Genomic DNA, 12,050 nt, shown 5'->3' with positions numbered 1-12,050 from the left:
GGCTGTTTGGTATTTCTGTGGTGTGTAATTAACTCCATGCTAACCTCTGTTTGGCCTTCAGCCTGGGAAACCAGCACTCCGAGTCATACGGGTCAGTTAAAGCATGCTCCGTTCCTTTAACTAACACTAACCAGTTGCTGGAAGACGCTCTGTGTGATATGAGTCATGCTCATAATCAGACCCAAAGGGCGGCTGAACTCCACAGAAGGGTTGGTGTTTATACTGATTTATGTACATATGAAATCGGATCCATGTTAAAAGTCGACATGACATCAGGTTTTCTTTCTCAACTCATGTTGTTGATTTCATTGTGAGCGATTCGTGCTTTCAACGAAAAAAACATTTAGATTCGTGCTCATCTTTATTGGTTTTGGGGGAAGCTTTGCATTAAAAAAATAAAAGTTTTTAAAGTGAAAAATAAAATCTGCAACCTAGAATTATTTTCTTATGACATCACTACAGTAAAAGCATCTTCATTTTGTGAGAAATTAGTAATTTATCAAAATATAAAAACTTTATCCACGTTGAATGTCATCATAGGTTTTTACATGTTCTTCTGGATAAAATGAAGTACTTCAAAACAGTGTTTCTCAACCAGGGGTACATTTAAAATAAGATTAAAATTTTTGGTCAAATCTTGTTGAGCCTCGGGCTAGAGATCTGCGCGGGGCTAAATTTTGTTTTATATCCACCCCATTTTCTACCCGGCGCGCCCGTTACCGCTAATTGGCAGGTGGGAGAACAAAACTGAAAACCACCCAGCTATACAGAGTTCTGACTTATAACAAGCTGTCTGTATAAACACACACACACACACACACACACACACACACACACACACACACACACACACACACACACACACACACACACACACACACACACACACACACACACACAAACACACAAACACACAAACACACACACACACACATATGCACCAAGCAAGTGACACACACACATAGGCATCACGCTTTCTCTCTCATTCAAACACACACACACACACACACACACAAACACACACACACACACACACACACACACACACACACACACAAAGAGAGAGCAACAAACAAGCTAAACGCAGCATCCCGCTGTCTCATTCACACAAATACATACTGTACGCATGCTCGCTCGCTCGCTCAGGAGTCTTGAGTGATATTGTACCACCTGCTCCAGTCCTAAATTAAACCAGTTATCGACCACTCCCGCGCTTTATTCAGAATGCAGACCTCTACCCCAGGCTCTTCATTGATATGTACCCCTACATACTTTTCTGGATATCATGAAAATATTTTCCCAGGAGTTACATTTTTTGCAGTTTTTGTTTTCGCAAATCCACCAGAGGCCACTGGTGTTCTTTGCAAGTGCAATTTACGCGTGCTCTGCTCACAAAAATCCACCAGAGGTCGTGTCAACTGACTGACCGACTGACTGATACCCCCGCCCCCTCCCTTCCCTAAACCCAACCAAAACGCAATCTAGAAAAAGTAAAGCCCTTGCGGCTGCCTGATTTTTACCACATTTTCAGATCTTACCACGTCCTTACCCTGTTATTTACTTATTTATTTTATTTTTTGTCTTTGGTTTTTGTTTTACCTGCTTTTTGGAACCGTTCTCAGACAGACTTGAACCCTGTCATCATGGTCAATTCCTCTCGCTCAGACGGAGAACAGGAGAATGAATGAGCACAAAGGCTTTGTTCTAAAACATAGTAAGCTGTCTAGGTTTATTTTAATTTTTTATTTTTAACCTTAAAAAAACAAATAGGCACTTTCGACTTCCATTGTTAAACATTTATAACTATATATCCAAGCAGCATATAATAAACAAAACAGTACAAACTAATATTAATAATAACATGAATAAACCTTAAATACTACAAAAGAAAATACATCACATTCAGGGGGATCAGTCCATATAAGTCGACAAAAGTTTTGAAAAAGCTTTGAGGCACCTTTTGTTTTTACTTGTTTTATAGACTTATATGAAATGTTGAAATCATTTTTAAATGCTTTGAAACAAGGAGAAACTTTAACAAATCTTCATTTGTGAATAATAAATTTTACTACAATCAACATAATATTACACAGAAATTCAATTTCTTTGTTTTTCATAAAAAAGGCCAAATTTCACTATGTGATAGTCAAATGCAGGTATTATATTTTTGGTCATCAACCAAACTCATCAATCAGTCCCAAAAAGATTTAACAATAGAACAACTATATAAAAAATGTTCATGAGATTTAATATTTTTCAAGCATTACTGTCTAAATTAAATCTTATTCTAAGAAATCCATTACATGGATAAATGCCACTAATAGTTTTGACATGTAGCTCAAAATTAGCATTCTTATAAATTTTTATATTTTTTTTGGCTCTCTCATTTTCTTACTCTTTTACCTCTTAAATTACACCACTTTTCTGATTAGTGTTTATTATTTTAATTGTTACATTTTTACATTTATATATACAGTTTAAGTAATTCAGAATTATAAGCTCCCCTGTTTATTTTTTCCCCAATTTTTGTTCAATGGAGAGAAGATTTTTTTCAACACATTTCTAAACATAATAGTTTTATTAACTCATTTCTAATGAATTATTTTATCTTTGCCATGATGACAGTAAATAATATTTGACTAGATATTCTTCAAGACACTTCTATACAGCTTGAAGTGACATTAAAAGGCTTAACTAGGTTAATTAGGTTAGCTAGAGGTTAGGGTAATAAGGCAAGTTATTGTTTTGCAATGGTTTGTTCTGTAGACTATCAAAAACATATATAGCTTAAAGGGGCTAACAATATTCACCTTAAAATGGTGGTTAAAAATTTTTAAAACTGCTTTTATTCAAACCGAAATAAAACAAATAAGACTTTCTCCAGAAGAAAACAAAATATTATCAGACATACGGTGAAAATGTCTTTGCTCTGTTAAACCATTTGGGAAATATTAAAAAAAAAAAAAATAAATCAAAAGAGGGCTAATAATTCTGACTTCAACTGTATGTGTGTGTATATATATATATATATATATATATATATATATATATATATATATATATATATATATATATATATATATATATATATATATATATATATTAATTTAAGGATAAGGTTAAGCAACAAGAAAAATGTTAAGTACTAAAAGAAAAGAATAAATAGAAGCTATAAAAAACACTAAATGCCCATCTAAAAACATTATAATAAATAAATAAATAAATAAAAATAGCATAATTGTTTTTAAAACAAAAGGAGTACAATGTAAAATAAACACAACATTTACTTTAATATCACACTTTAATTATAATCAAAAAAGTAAATAGAATCTTAATAAAAATAGATATTTTTTCTGGTAAATAAAATCAAAAGATATTTGATATTTTTCGTATCTTATTCTTCTTTGATTTGATGCTTTAGACACTGATGGTTCTCAAATTTTGTAAGCAAACATCAAAACATCAATAAAACTGCATTTGAGATAAAAATTATCATCATATAACATTTTCACAATTTTAATGTTTTTTTTTCCTCTTTTAGAACTGAACAGACATGCATGGTAGAAAATGCAGCTTCAAATGTTCGTAAGATTCTGCATGAAGGTTGAGTAACCAAAAACTCATTCCTAGCTCATTTTTCCTGTGCTGCAGTGTTTTTCTGCGGGATGTTAGACAGTGTTCAGTAAACAGAAGCGGGGTCAGATCAGTGCATGACAGGAGCGTCTCTCTCTAACTCAGTCTTTTAACTGCAGTCTGCGCAGAGAGAGAGAGAGAGAGCCAGAGAAACGGCAAACTACACTCAACACACACTCAGACCCACAAAGTCTCACTGGAGCCACACAGACAGAGATGGAGAGAGACAGAGAGCTCAGACAGATAGAGAGAAAGAAAAGGAGAGAATGAGACATGGATCTCTGACAGAGACAGAAAGCTCATAGAAAGAGAGAATGAGAGAGAGATGAAATGTACAGTTGTGTATTGTATTTTATTATTATTAATAATATTTTTCATTTTAATAATCACATCACTGTTTTGTTTCTTATTTGCGTATTTATAGCATTTCTAATTGTGTTTTCTTGTGTGCGTGTGTGTGTGTCCTATATACTCTAGCTGACAAAAGTCTTGTCATCTACAGTATCCAAGTTTTAGGAACAGCAATTAATAGCTTGACTTCTAGTTGATCATTTGGTATCATAACTGACTTATATGAAAGGTAAAGGCCTCTAGATTACTCTAGATTCGATTTTACCAAAATAAAATATGATCATGCCTTGATTTTTAATTATTTCATTAGGACAGTAAGGTCTGACTTTGCTAAGACAAAAGTCTTGTCACTGAACAGAAGTAATGTCCAGTATAGAATATAAAGTCATGCTGCAGTGGAAACAGAATGAATATTGTGTCTGACTCCATCATGAGCTTGGAGGACTGCATCCATACATCTCTGCACTGACTCAAATCACTTATTAATAAAGTCATCTGGAATGGCAAAGAAAGCGTTCTTGCAGCACTCCCAGAGTTCATCAAGATTCTTTGGATTCATCTTCAATGCCTCCTCCTTCATTTTGCCACAGACATGCTCAATAATGTTAATATCTGGTGACTGGGCTGACCAATCCTGGAGCCTTCTTTGCTTTCAGGAGCTTTGTTGTGGAGGCTGAAGTATGAGAAGGAGTGCTATCCTGCTGAAGAATTTGCCCTCTGCTGTGGTTTGTAATGTAATGGGCAGCACATGTCTTGATACCTCAGGCTGTTGATGTTGCCATCTACTCTGCAGATCTCTCGCACACCCCATACTGAATGTAACCCCAAACCATGATTTTTCCCTTACCAAACTTGACTTATCTCTGTGAGAATGTTGTGTCCATGCTGGTTCCAGTAGGTCTTCTGCAGTATTTGTGATGGTTGGGATGCAGATCAACAGATCATTCATTAGAGTAATCTACCTTCTGCCACTTTTACAAACTAGAAGTCCAGTTATTATTTGTTGCTCTTACAAGCGAGATCAACAACAAAACTTTTGTCAGGTAGTGAACATATATGTATTATAAAATCATTATTATTATTATTATTGTTATTATTAATAATGATCTCAGGGAAAATAATTGTATTTTTCAGGCACAGTAAGTAATTTCCACCACTACAGGGTGTGTATTTTGTAATGAAATTAATGCACATCGATATGAACGCTTATGTTATTATGGAAGAAAGTGTCATGAATATTATCATAATTAAAAATATTTTAGGTTATTGAAATAAAACAAGATGCAAATAGTTTTCGGCACAATACAAACATTTTTAATATCCCAAAAATAAATTCCCTTACAGTAATCAAATTTCTTTATTCCATTTAGTTCCTGAGCAAAATATATATTTTTTATTGTTTTATTTTTTAGAATAACCAGTTAAAATTGCTTATTTCTCTGAATTGGAACATACAGTACTCTGAAACCTCTGGTATAAATGTTATACAATTCAGCAAAATATATAACACTGTTCTAGTGTTTTTTAATATTTTAATGAAAATACTTGTGCATATTCTGCCTTTACTTTACATGCCCTCATAATCTTTCGTCAAAACAACTCCCTCTGTCCTTCTAATAACATCTCTTTTCTGATTGGTGTTCGCTGGTGATCTGATAATGGGGTAAGCAAAATACTCTTATGTCAAAAGAAAAACAAGATTATTTTGCTAACCCCATTGGCAGATAATTTTGCTTGTTTTAAGGAAAAACTCAGTTAATATTGGCATATTATTTCTGAAAACAAGACGATATGTTTTGCTTGCCAAGAAAATGCTTCTTGATATAAAACTTTTTAGACATTTGGACTAGAAACAAGACAAAAAATCTAAGTTTAAAAAGCATTTTTTGCCATGAGTCTTTGGTGTAATCCACAGTGGTGTAGCGGACAGGCCCGCAGGGCACGCACCGCGGGGGGGCCCCGCTTGATTAGGGGGCCCCACGTCGTCGCGATTTTCAATAATTGAAAATCCAGGAACCGCAATAATCAAACTCTTGGGAACAACTGTGGTCGGAACCAAAGTTCACAGGTCTGTGTTCTCTGAACTCCTCTCAAGCGGTGGACTACTTCATTCTGATTGCTTGCTGCCGAACCGCGTCATAGCCAATGAAGACGCGCCGCTGTTTTGCCGCCGCCGGTTCTCATTAAAAAATGAATGACTTCTGGCTACTTTGACGCTCTTGCTGCTTTCGGTTTGTGATTGCTCCTCAGTTTGTGAAGGCTTCCCCGCGTTGTTGTGCCACCCCGCCTCCTTTCCCCGCTCCTCAATTTGTGACATAGATATATACACTAGATATCGCATTAGGACCCTGAGCATGCGTCTATTGCGAACGAGTGGTTCATAACGGAGATTCATTCACGAACGAGTCGCTCCCTCCGTCAGTATGAGAAGTGAAAGCAGGAGAGGTGTATTTCAGCACATGATTAGATCAAATTTAACAGGGAGAGTGAATAGTACATTTCCATACACACAAACACAAGCTTTTTGTCAGGAATGCCCTTGCGATAAGTGATCCATCAATGTAGAAAAGTGATGTCAAATAAAAATTTTCATAATAAAAAAAAATGCATACTAACATCCAGGAAAACTCCCGATCATAGATATATGTGTATATCTATGTGTATATGTGTATATTTTTTTTATTAAACATGTATCTTGTCTGTAAATTACAAAAAGAGCCTCCAACATCTCTGAAACGCAGCACAGGTTGTGTTTAACCTTATAAATCGTGTCCTGCTGAGCCATAAAGAGTGACCCTGAGAGCGCAGGTTTCATCTGCAGAAACCAGAGTCTGCAATAATTATATATCTGATGGGATTCTGCCATGTGTGTGTGGCCGTAGTGTGCAAGTAAACACAAATGCAGTCGTGATTTATTCCATACTGCACAGCAGTGTTGGGAAGAGTCACAGCCCTCAGAATCCACAGCATTAAAATAGCAGAAGAAGAAGAATCTGTTTGTAAAAGGTCACGGGCGGCTCTCATAAAGCAGGGCTCCTGGCGTTACGCTGTGAATTATACAGTCGTGTTTACCACCGTGTCCCTTGGGGACCCTTGCTGTCCTGGCAAACAGATCCATTTAAAGAGCTGTAATGAAATTTTCATTACACTTCCTGCAATGTGTTTAAACACTGTAATTTACCATAAACATTGAATAAACACAAATTAGAATTAGACATTTTGTGTAACATGCAAATCACTGTGCTAGAATATTATAATAACATGTTTACACACACTCATACTATGTATAATCCTCATAAACCAAGTAATATATAAACAAAAGCATCCTAATTTCACCTCGCAAAACTCATGTCGTCATTTTAGAGGTGAAATGAGGATTTGTGAAAAAGGAAAATCAAACATGGAGTCTTAAAAACCATTTTGTATGAGGAACTACTTTCTTCCATCATTCCTTCACATCTGCAGCTGACAGTCAGAACAGCACAAACCGTTACTCATTCACCAGCATCACTTTAGGCCAAGTCATTGAATGATTCTCTAGCGTAATGTCTAAAGTGAAGACAAAACTGGTCATTTTTGCTCATATTTTAAAATTGTAAGACATGAAATGCCATCAATCTACATAAATTTCCCAGTATTTCTGTTGCAATCAGAATTTAACAATAATGAACCCTGAAAAAGCCAGAGCAAAGCAAATACTACCAGATTACTTACCAGATTACTATGATTTAAGGGTCACACTTTACAATAAGGTTCATTAGCTATTGTTAAGTAATGCATTTACTAACATGAACAAACAATGTAAAACACATTTACTACTGTATTTGTTCATCTTAGTTAACGTTAGTTAATGAAAAAAGATTAGTTCATTGTTAGTTCATGTTAACTCATGGTGCATTAACTAATGTTAACAAGCATGGACTTAAATGTTAATAATGCTTTAGTAAATGTTCAATTATGATTAATAAATGCTGTACATGTGTTGTTCATGATTAGTTCATGTTAGTGAATGCATTAACTAATGAACCTTATTGTAAAGCGTTACCGATATAAGTACAGCGCTACAACATACAAAAAGAGAGAGATCGACTTAGAATGTCACTTACCTGATTTCTAATGATTTGATTAACTATAGTTTCAAATTCCCACTAAGAAAATGCTGTTTTTCTCCCCTAAGGACTTATTATGCGGTCTCTGTCATCATCTTCTGGCGGAATGTCAAAAATCACTTTCTTTGGTCTGCTCAGACAGATTGATGTCCGCCGATGCACTGAATCTTATGCTCCAAAATTATAAATATTTAAAAATAGGCACTATCTTTATAAACTGCATAGTTGCAATCCAAACAACTACATTCTCTTCTAAAAAGACAATCAGATTCAAAACCCAGACAGAACTGTTTTATAAATATATACTGTTGAAACCAGATGTTTAGGGCACATAACCATTTAAGAAAAAGTAAGATGTTAATGTGACTAAACTTTTTTTCTATTAGGTAAGTCAGGATGATCTGTTATGCTTAATAGCAGAAAAATGAGAGGGATATTTTTTGAGAAATTGTTATACCTTTTCTTGGAAGTCAAGTTTACATACAATAAGATTATTCTGCCTCTGAAAAGCTCAGATGATGCTGTCAAGATTTTGGAAGTTTCTGATTGGCTAATTGACATTTAAGTTAATTGGAGGCACAACTGTAGAATAGAATTTAAGGAAAACCTCAAACACACTGCTTCCTTGTGTGACAACATGGGAAAATCAACAAGCCAGAATCAACAACAAAGCCAGATTATAATTTGCTAAATTACACTTTGAAAGATAATAATGTTTGGAGACATGTGCTGTGGTCTGATGGAACTAAGTTTGAACTATTTGGCCATAATAATCAGTGTTACATTTGGAGGACAAAGGGGAAAGCTTACAAGCCTACGAACACCATCCCAACTGTGAAGTATGGGGGCGGCAGCATCATGTTGTGGTGCGGTTTTGCTGCAGGAGTGACTGGTCCACTTCACAGCATAGATGGCATCATGAAGAAAGAACATTATGTAGAAATACTGAAGCAACATCTCAAAACATCAGCCAGGAAATTAAAACTTGGCCACAAATAGGTCTTCCAAACAGACCATGACCCTAAGCATACTGCCAAATTAGTTAAAATGTGCTTTAAGGACAACAGAGTGAATGTTTTGGAGTGGCCATCACAAAGCCCTGATCTCAATCCTATAGAAAATTTGTGGGCAGAGTTAAATAAGCTTGTGCAAGCAAGACAGCCAACAAATCTGACAAATCGGACTGGTGAGAGTGTTGTGGAATTTAAAAACTCATGCCAAATGGAAAGAAAAAAAACTTCTGCATTTCGCGATTTAGTTCAGTTATGATTTCAGTCAGATAAAGGTAATCAAAAAATCGCTGTTTTGAGCATATTTAGGCCTACAGTTCAAAATTCATGACAACTCAAGAACATCTTATTAAACTTTATTGATTTTTATCATCAATTATCATAGTAGAACAGTTTCTCAAGCAGTTTGTGATGCATTTTGGAAACAGGAGATGAGCCTTTAGTCTAATGCGCCACCTGGCTTGAGAAACCTGTTTTCAAAGACTTACTTTTAGTCATTATTTGGGTAGCACACATATTCTGAATGCGCACATATTATATTGAATTCGGCAGAATTTAAATGAGCCATACTAATTTCGATTAATCTAGATTAATTCCAAGATTAATCTAGATAAAAAAAAAATCCTCTATGCCAGGGGTGTCAAAACTTGGTCCTGGAGGGCCAGTGTCCTGCATATTTTAGTTACAACCGCAATTAAACACACCTGAACAAGCAAATCAAGCTCTTTTTTAGGTGTATTAGAAACATTTAGGCAGGTGTATTGAAGGAAGTTGGAGCTAAACTATGAAGGACCGAGTTTTGACACCCCTGATCCATGCCTACCTATAATATATATATATATATATATATATATATATATATATATATATATATATATATATATATATATATATATATATATATATATATAATAATACCTAAGCTTACATACTATTTAAAAATCGCTGAATTCAAAATTATTGTAATAAAATAAAACGCTAATGATTTATAGCACAATACCAATATACTAAATAGCTCTAAATGGGCTCCAATACATTAATTAACACACATTCACCTTTTAGTTTGTGAATAAAATATAAAACACACATTAAGAAATCTTTTAAAAGCCAAAAAAAAAAAAAAAAAAGCTTTTTTGGCATTCACTCATACTTGCCAGTAATTGATTAAATGAATGTCATCTAATGCAGCGAGTATACATGTCATGAATCAAATCTGGTGACTGTCATTTATTAAGCTCTGTTCAAACATGACATTCCCCTTCATAATGACGTAAGTGGTCATACTGATGTACATTAATTCCATTACAAAAAGAGTCATTGTAAGGAGCTTCAAACGCAAAATCAATACAGTGTCATTGCACATACAACGAACAATCCTCACATGCACCATCAGGACATACTACATCACTGTTTAAATGACTCAATATTATGACATAAACTGCACTTTCATGATAATTACAGCTTATTTTTCAATTTTTGCCACACCAAATGTTGCCTTATTACGTCTTCAAATCCATTCATACTGCAAATTCAGTGATTCGGAGACCAACACAATGTACAGCTCCAATAAACGCATATGAAGAGCTAATAAATCTTTATTTCATTGCGTACTCAATATCATTTCGCCTGAGCAGCTCTCATTAAAACACAGTTTACAAAGTAAACTGTAAACCGCAGATGCTTTCTTGAAACGACACGTCTGTCTGAGGAGGACTTGAGAGTTTTTAAGGAGAACAACAAGCAAGAAAGCGAAGCACAATTAGAAACAAAGGAGCCCATTTAAATAGACGCTCTACTACATTGGGTGCTTTATGGAAATGAGGCTTCATTCCTGCTTTGTACATTTGTTAACTTGCTGTTGCCTGAGGCAGAAGACATCAACACACACACACACACACACACACATACACACACACATGAAAGAAGGAGCCGTATCTGGCTGCTGTTCAGTAACCCGCACACGGAGCAGACTGATGCAGCTCGCATTGATCTTCTCATCCTCCCAGAACAACACAGAGAAACAGAATGTTCTTCCATCAGTCGCTGAGCGCAGACTCAAGCTGTGAACTCTGAAGATGCGCATATGCAATCTGATCCAGGATCTGTGCTTGAACTCATCACTATAAGCAAGCGTCATTGTACAGATTTATTTCCAGTGTTGTTAACATTTGTTTTAGTGACACCGGTGGCCATCTATTGAACTGCGGCTAGCTTACACTTAATATTATTCAACATACTCGCAGTAAACTTACTTTTTTATTCTTTTAAATAAATGAAAACATTTGCAGTGATATATTGAAAATAAACACCCTCATTCCATCTACACTGCTAAGAGTGATATTTAGATGAGAGATGAGTATTTAAATATGCTTTTTCCTCTCAAAAACAACTCAAAAGATATGCATATACAATCTGATCCAGGATCTGTGCTTAAACTCGTTATTATAAGCAAGCGTCATTGTGCAGATTTATTTTCAGTGTTGTTAACATTTGTTTTTAGTGACACCGGTGGCCATCTAATGAACTGCAGCTAGCTAATGATTAATATTATAAAAACAGTGAATGTCTCTTTATTATTTGAAATAATAATAAAAGAAAACAATTGGAGTGTTATATTAAAAATAAACATCTATTTTCCATCTACACTGCTAAGAGTGATATTTAGATGAGAGATGAGTATTTAAATATGCTTTTTTTCCTAAAAATCAACTTAGAAGGTGTGCATATGCAATCTGATCCAGCATCTGTGTTTGAACTTATCATTATAAGCCAGTGTGCTTTTTCAAAATGTCATTGCGCAGATTTATTTTCAGTGTTGTTAACATTTGGTTTTAGGGACACCGGTGGCCATCTGATGAACTGCAGGTAGCTTGAATTGAATATTATTTAACATACTCGCAGCAAGTTTTTCTGTTTGATTATAAATAATTCTTTAAAAATTGCAGTA

The 12,050-nt window shown here is 34.9% G+C and overlaps 1 protein-coding gene and 1 long non-coding RNA gene across 3 annotated transcripts in view; one reads left to right on the top strand and one right to left on the bottom strand.

Annotated features, from left to right (window-relative positions):
* The window catches only part of csrnp3 (cysteine-serine-rich nuclear protein 3), a 120,688-nt gene that overhangs the window by 47,962 nt on the left and 60,676 nt on the right, over positions 1–12,050 (bottom strand). The gene's annotated exons all lie outside the window — the stretch shown is intronic.
* On the top strand, positions 5,395–9,214 carry LOC141376219 (uncharacterized). The gene is made up of 2 exons (XR_012385656.1): positions 5,395–5,898; positions 6,516–9,214. It is a non-coding gene; the product is annotated as an uncharacterized lncRNA (long non-coding RNA).

This window comes from Danio rerio, chromosome 9 (assembly GCF_049306965.1).
Source record: "Danio rerio strain Tuebingen ecotype United States chromosome 9, GRCz12tu, whole genome shotgun sequence".
Classification (NCBI taxonomy): Eukaryota; Metazoa; Chordata; class Actinopteri; order Cypriniformes; family Danionidae; genus Danio; species Danio rerio.
This window is presented reverse-complemented; position numbering and strand designations above follow the sequence as displayed.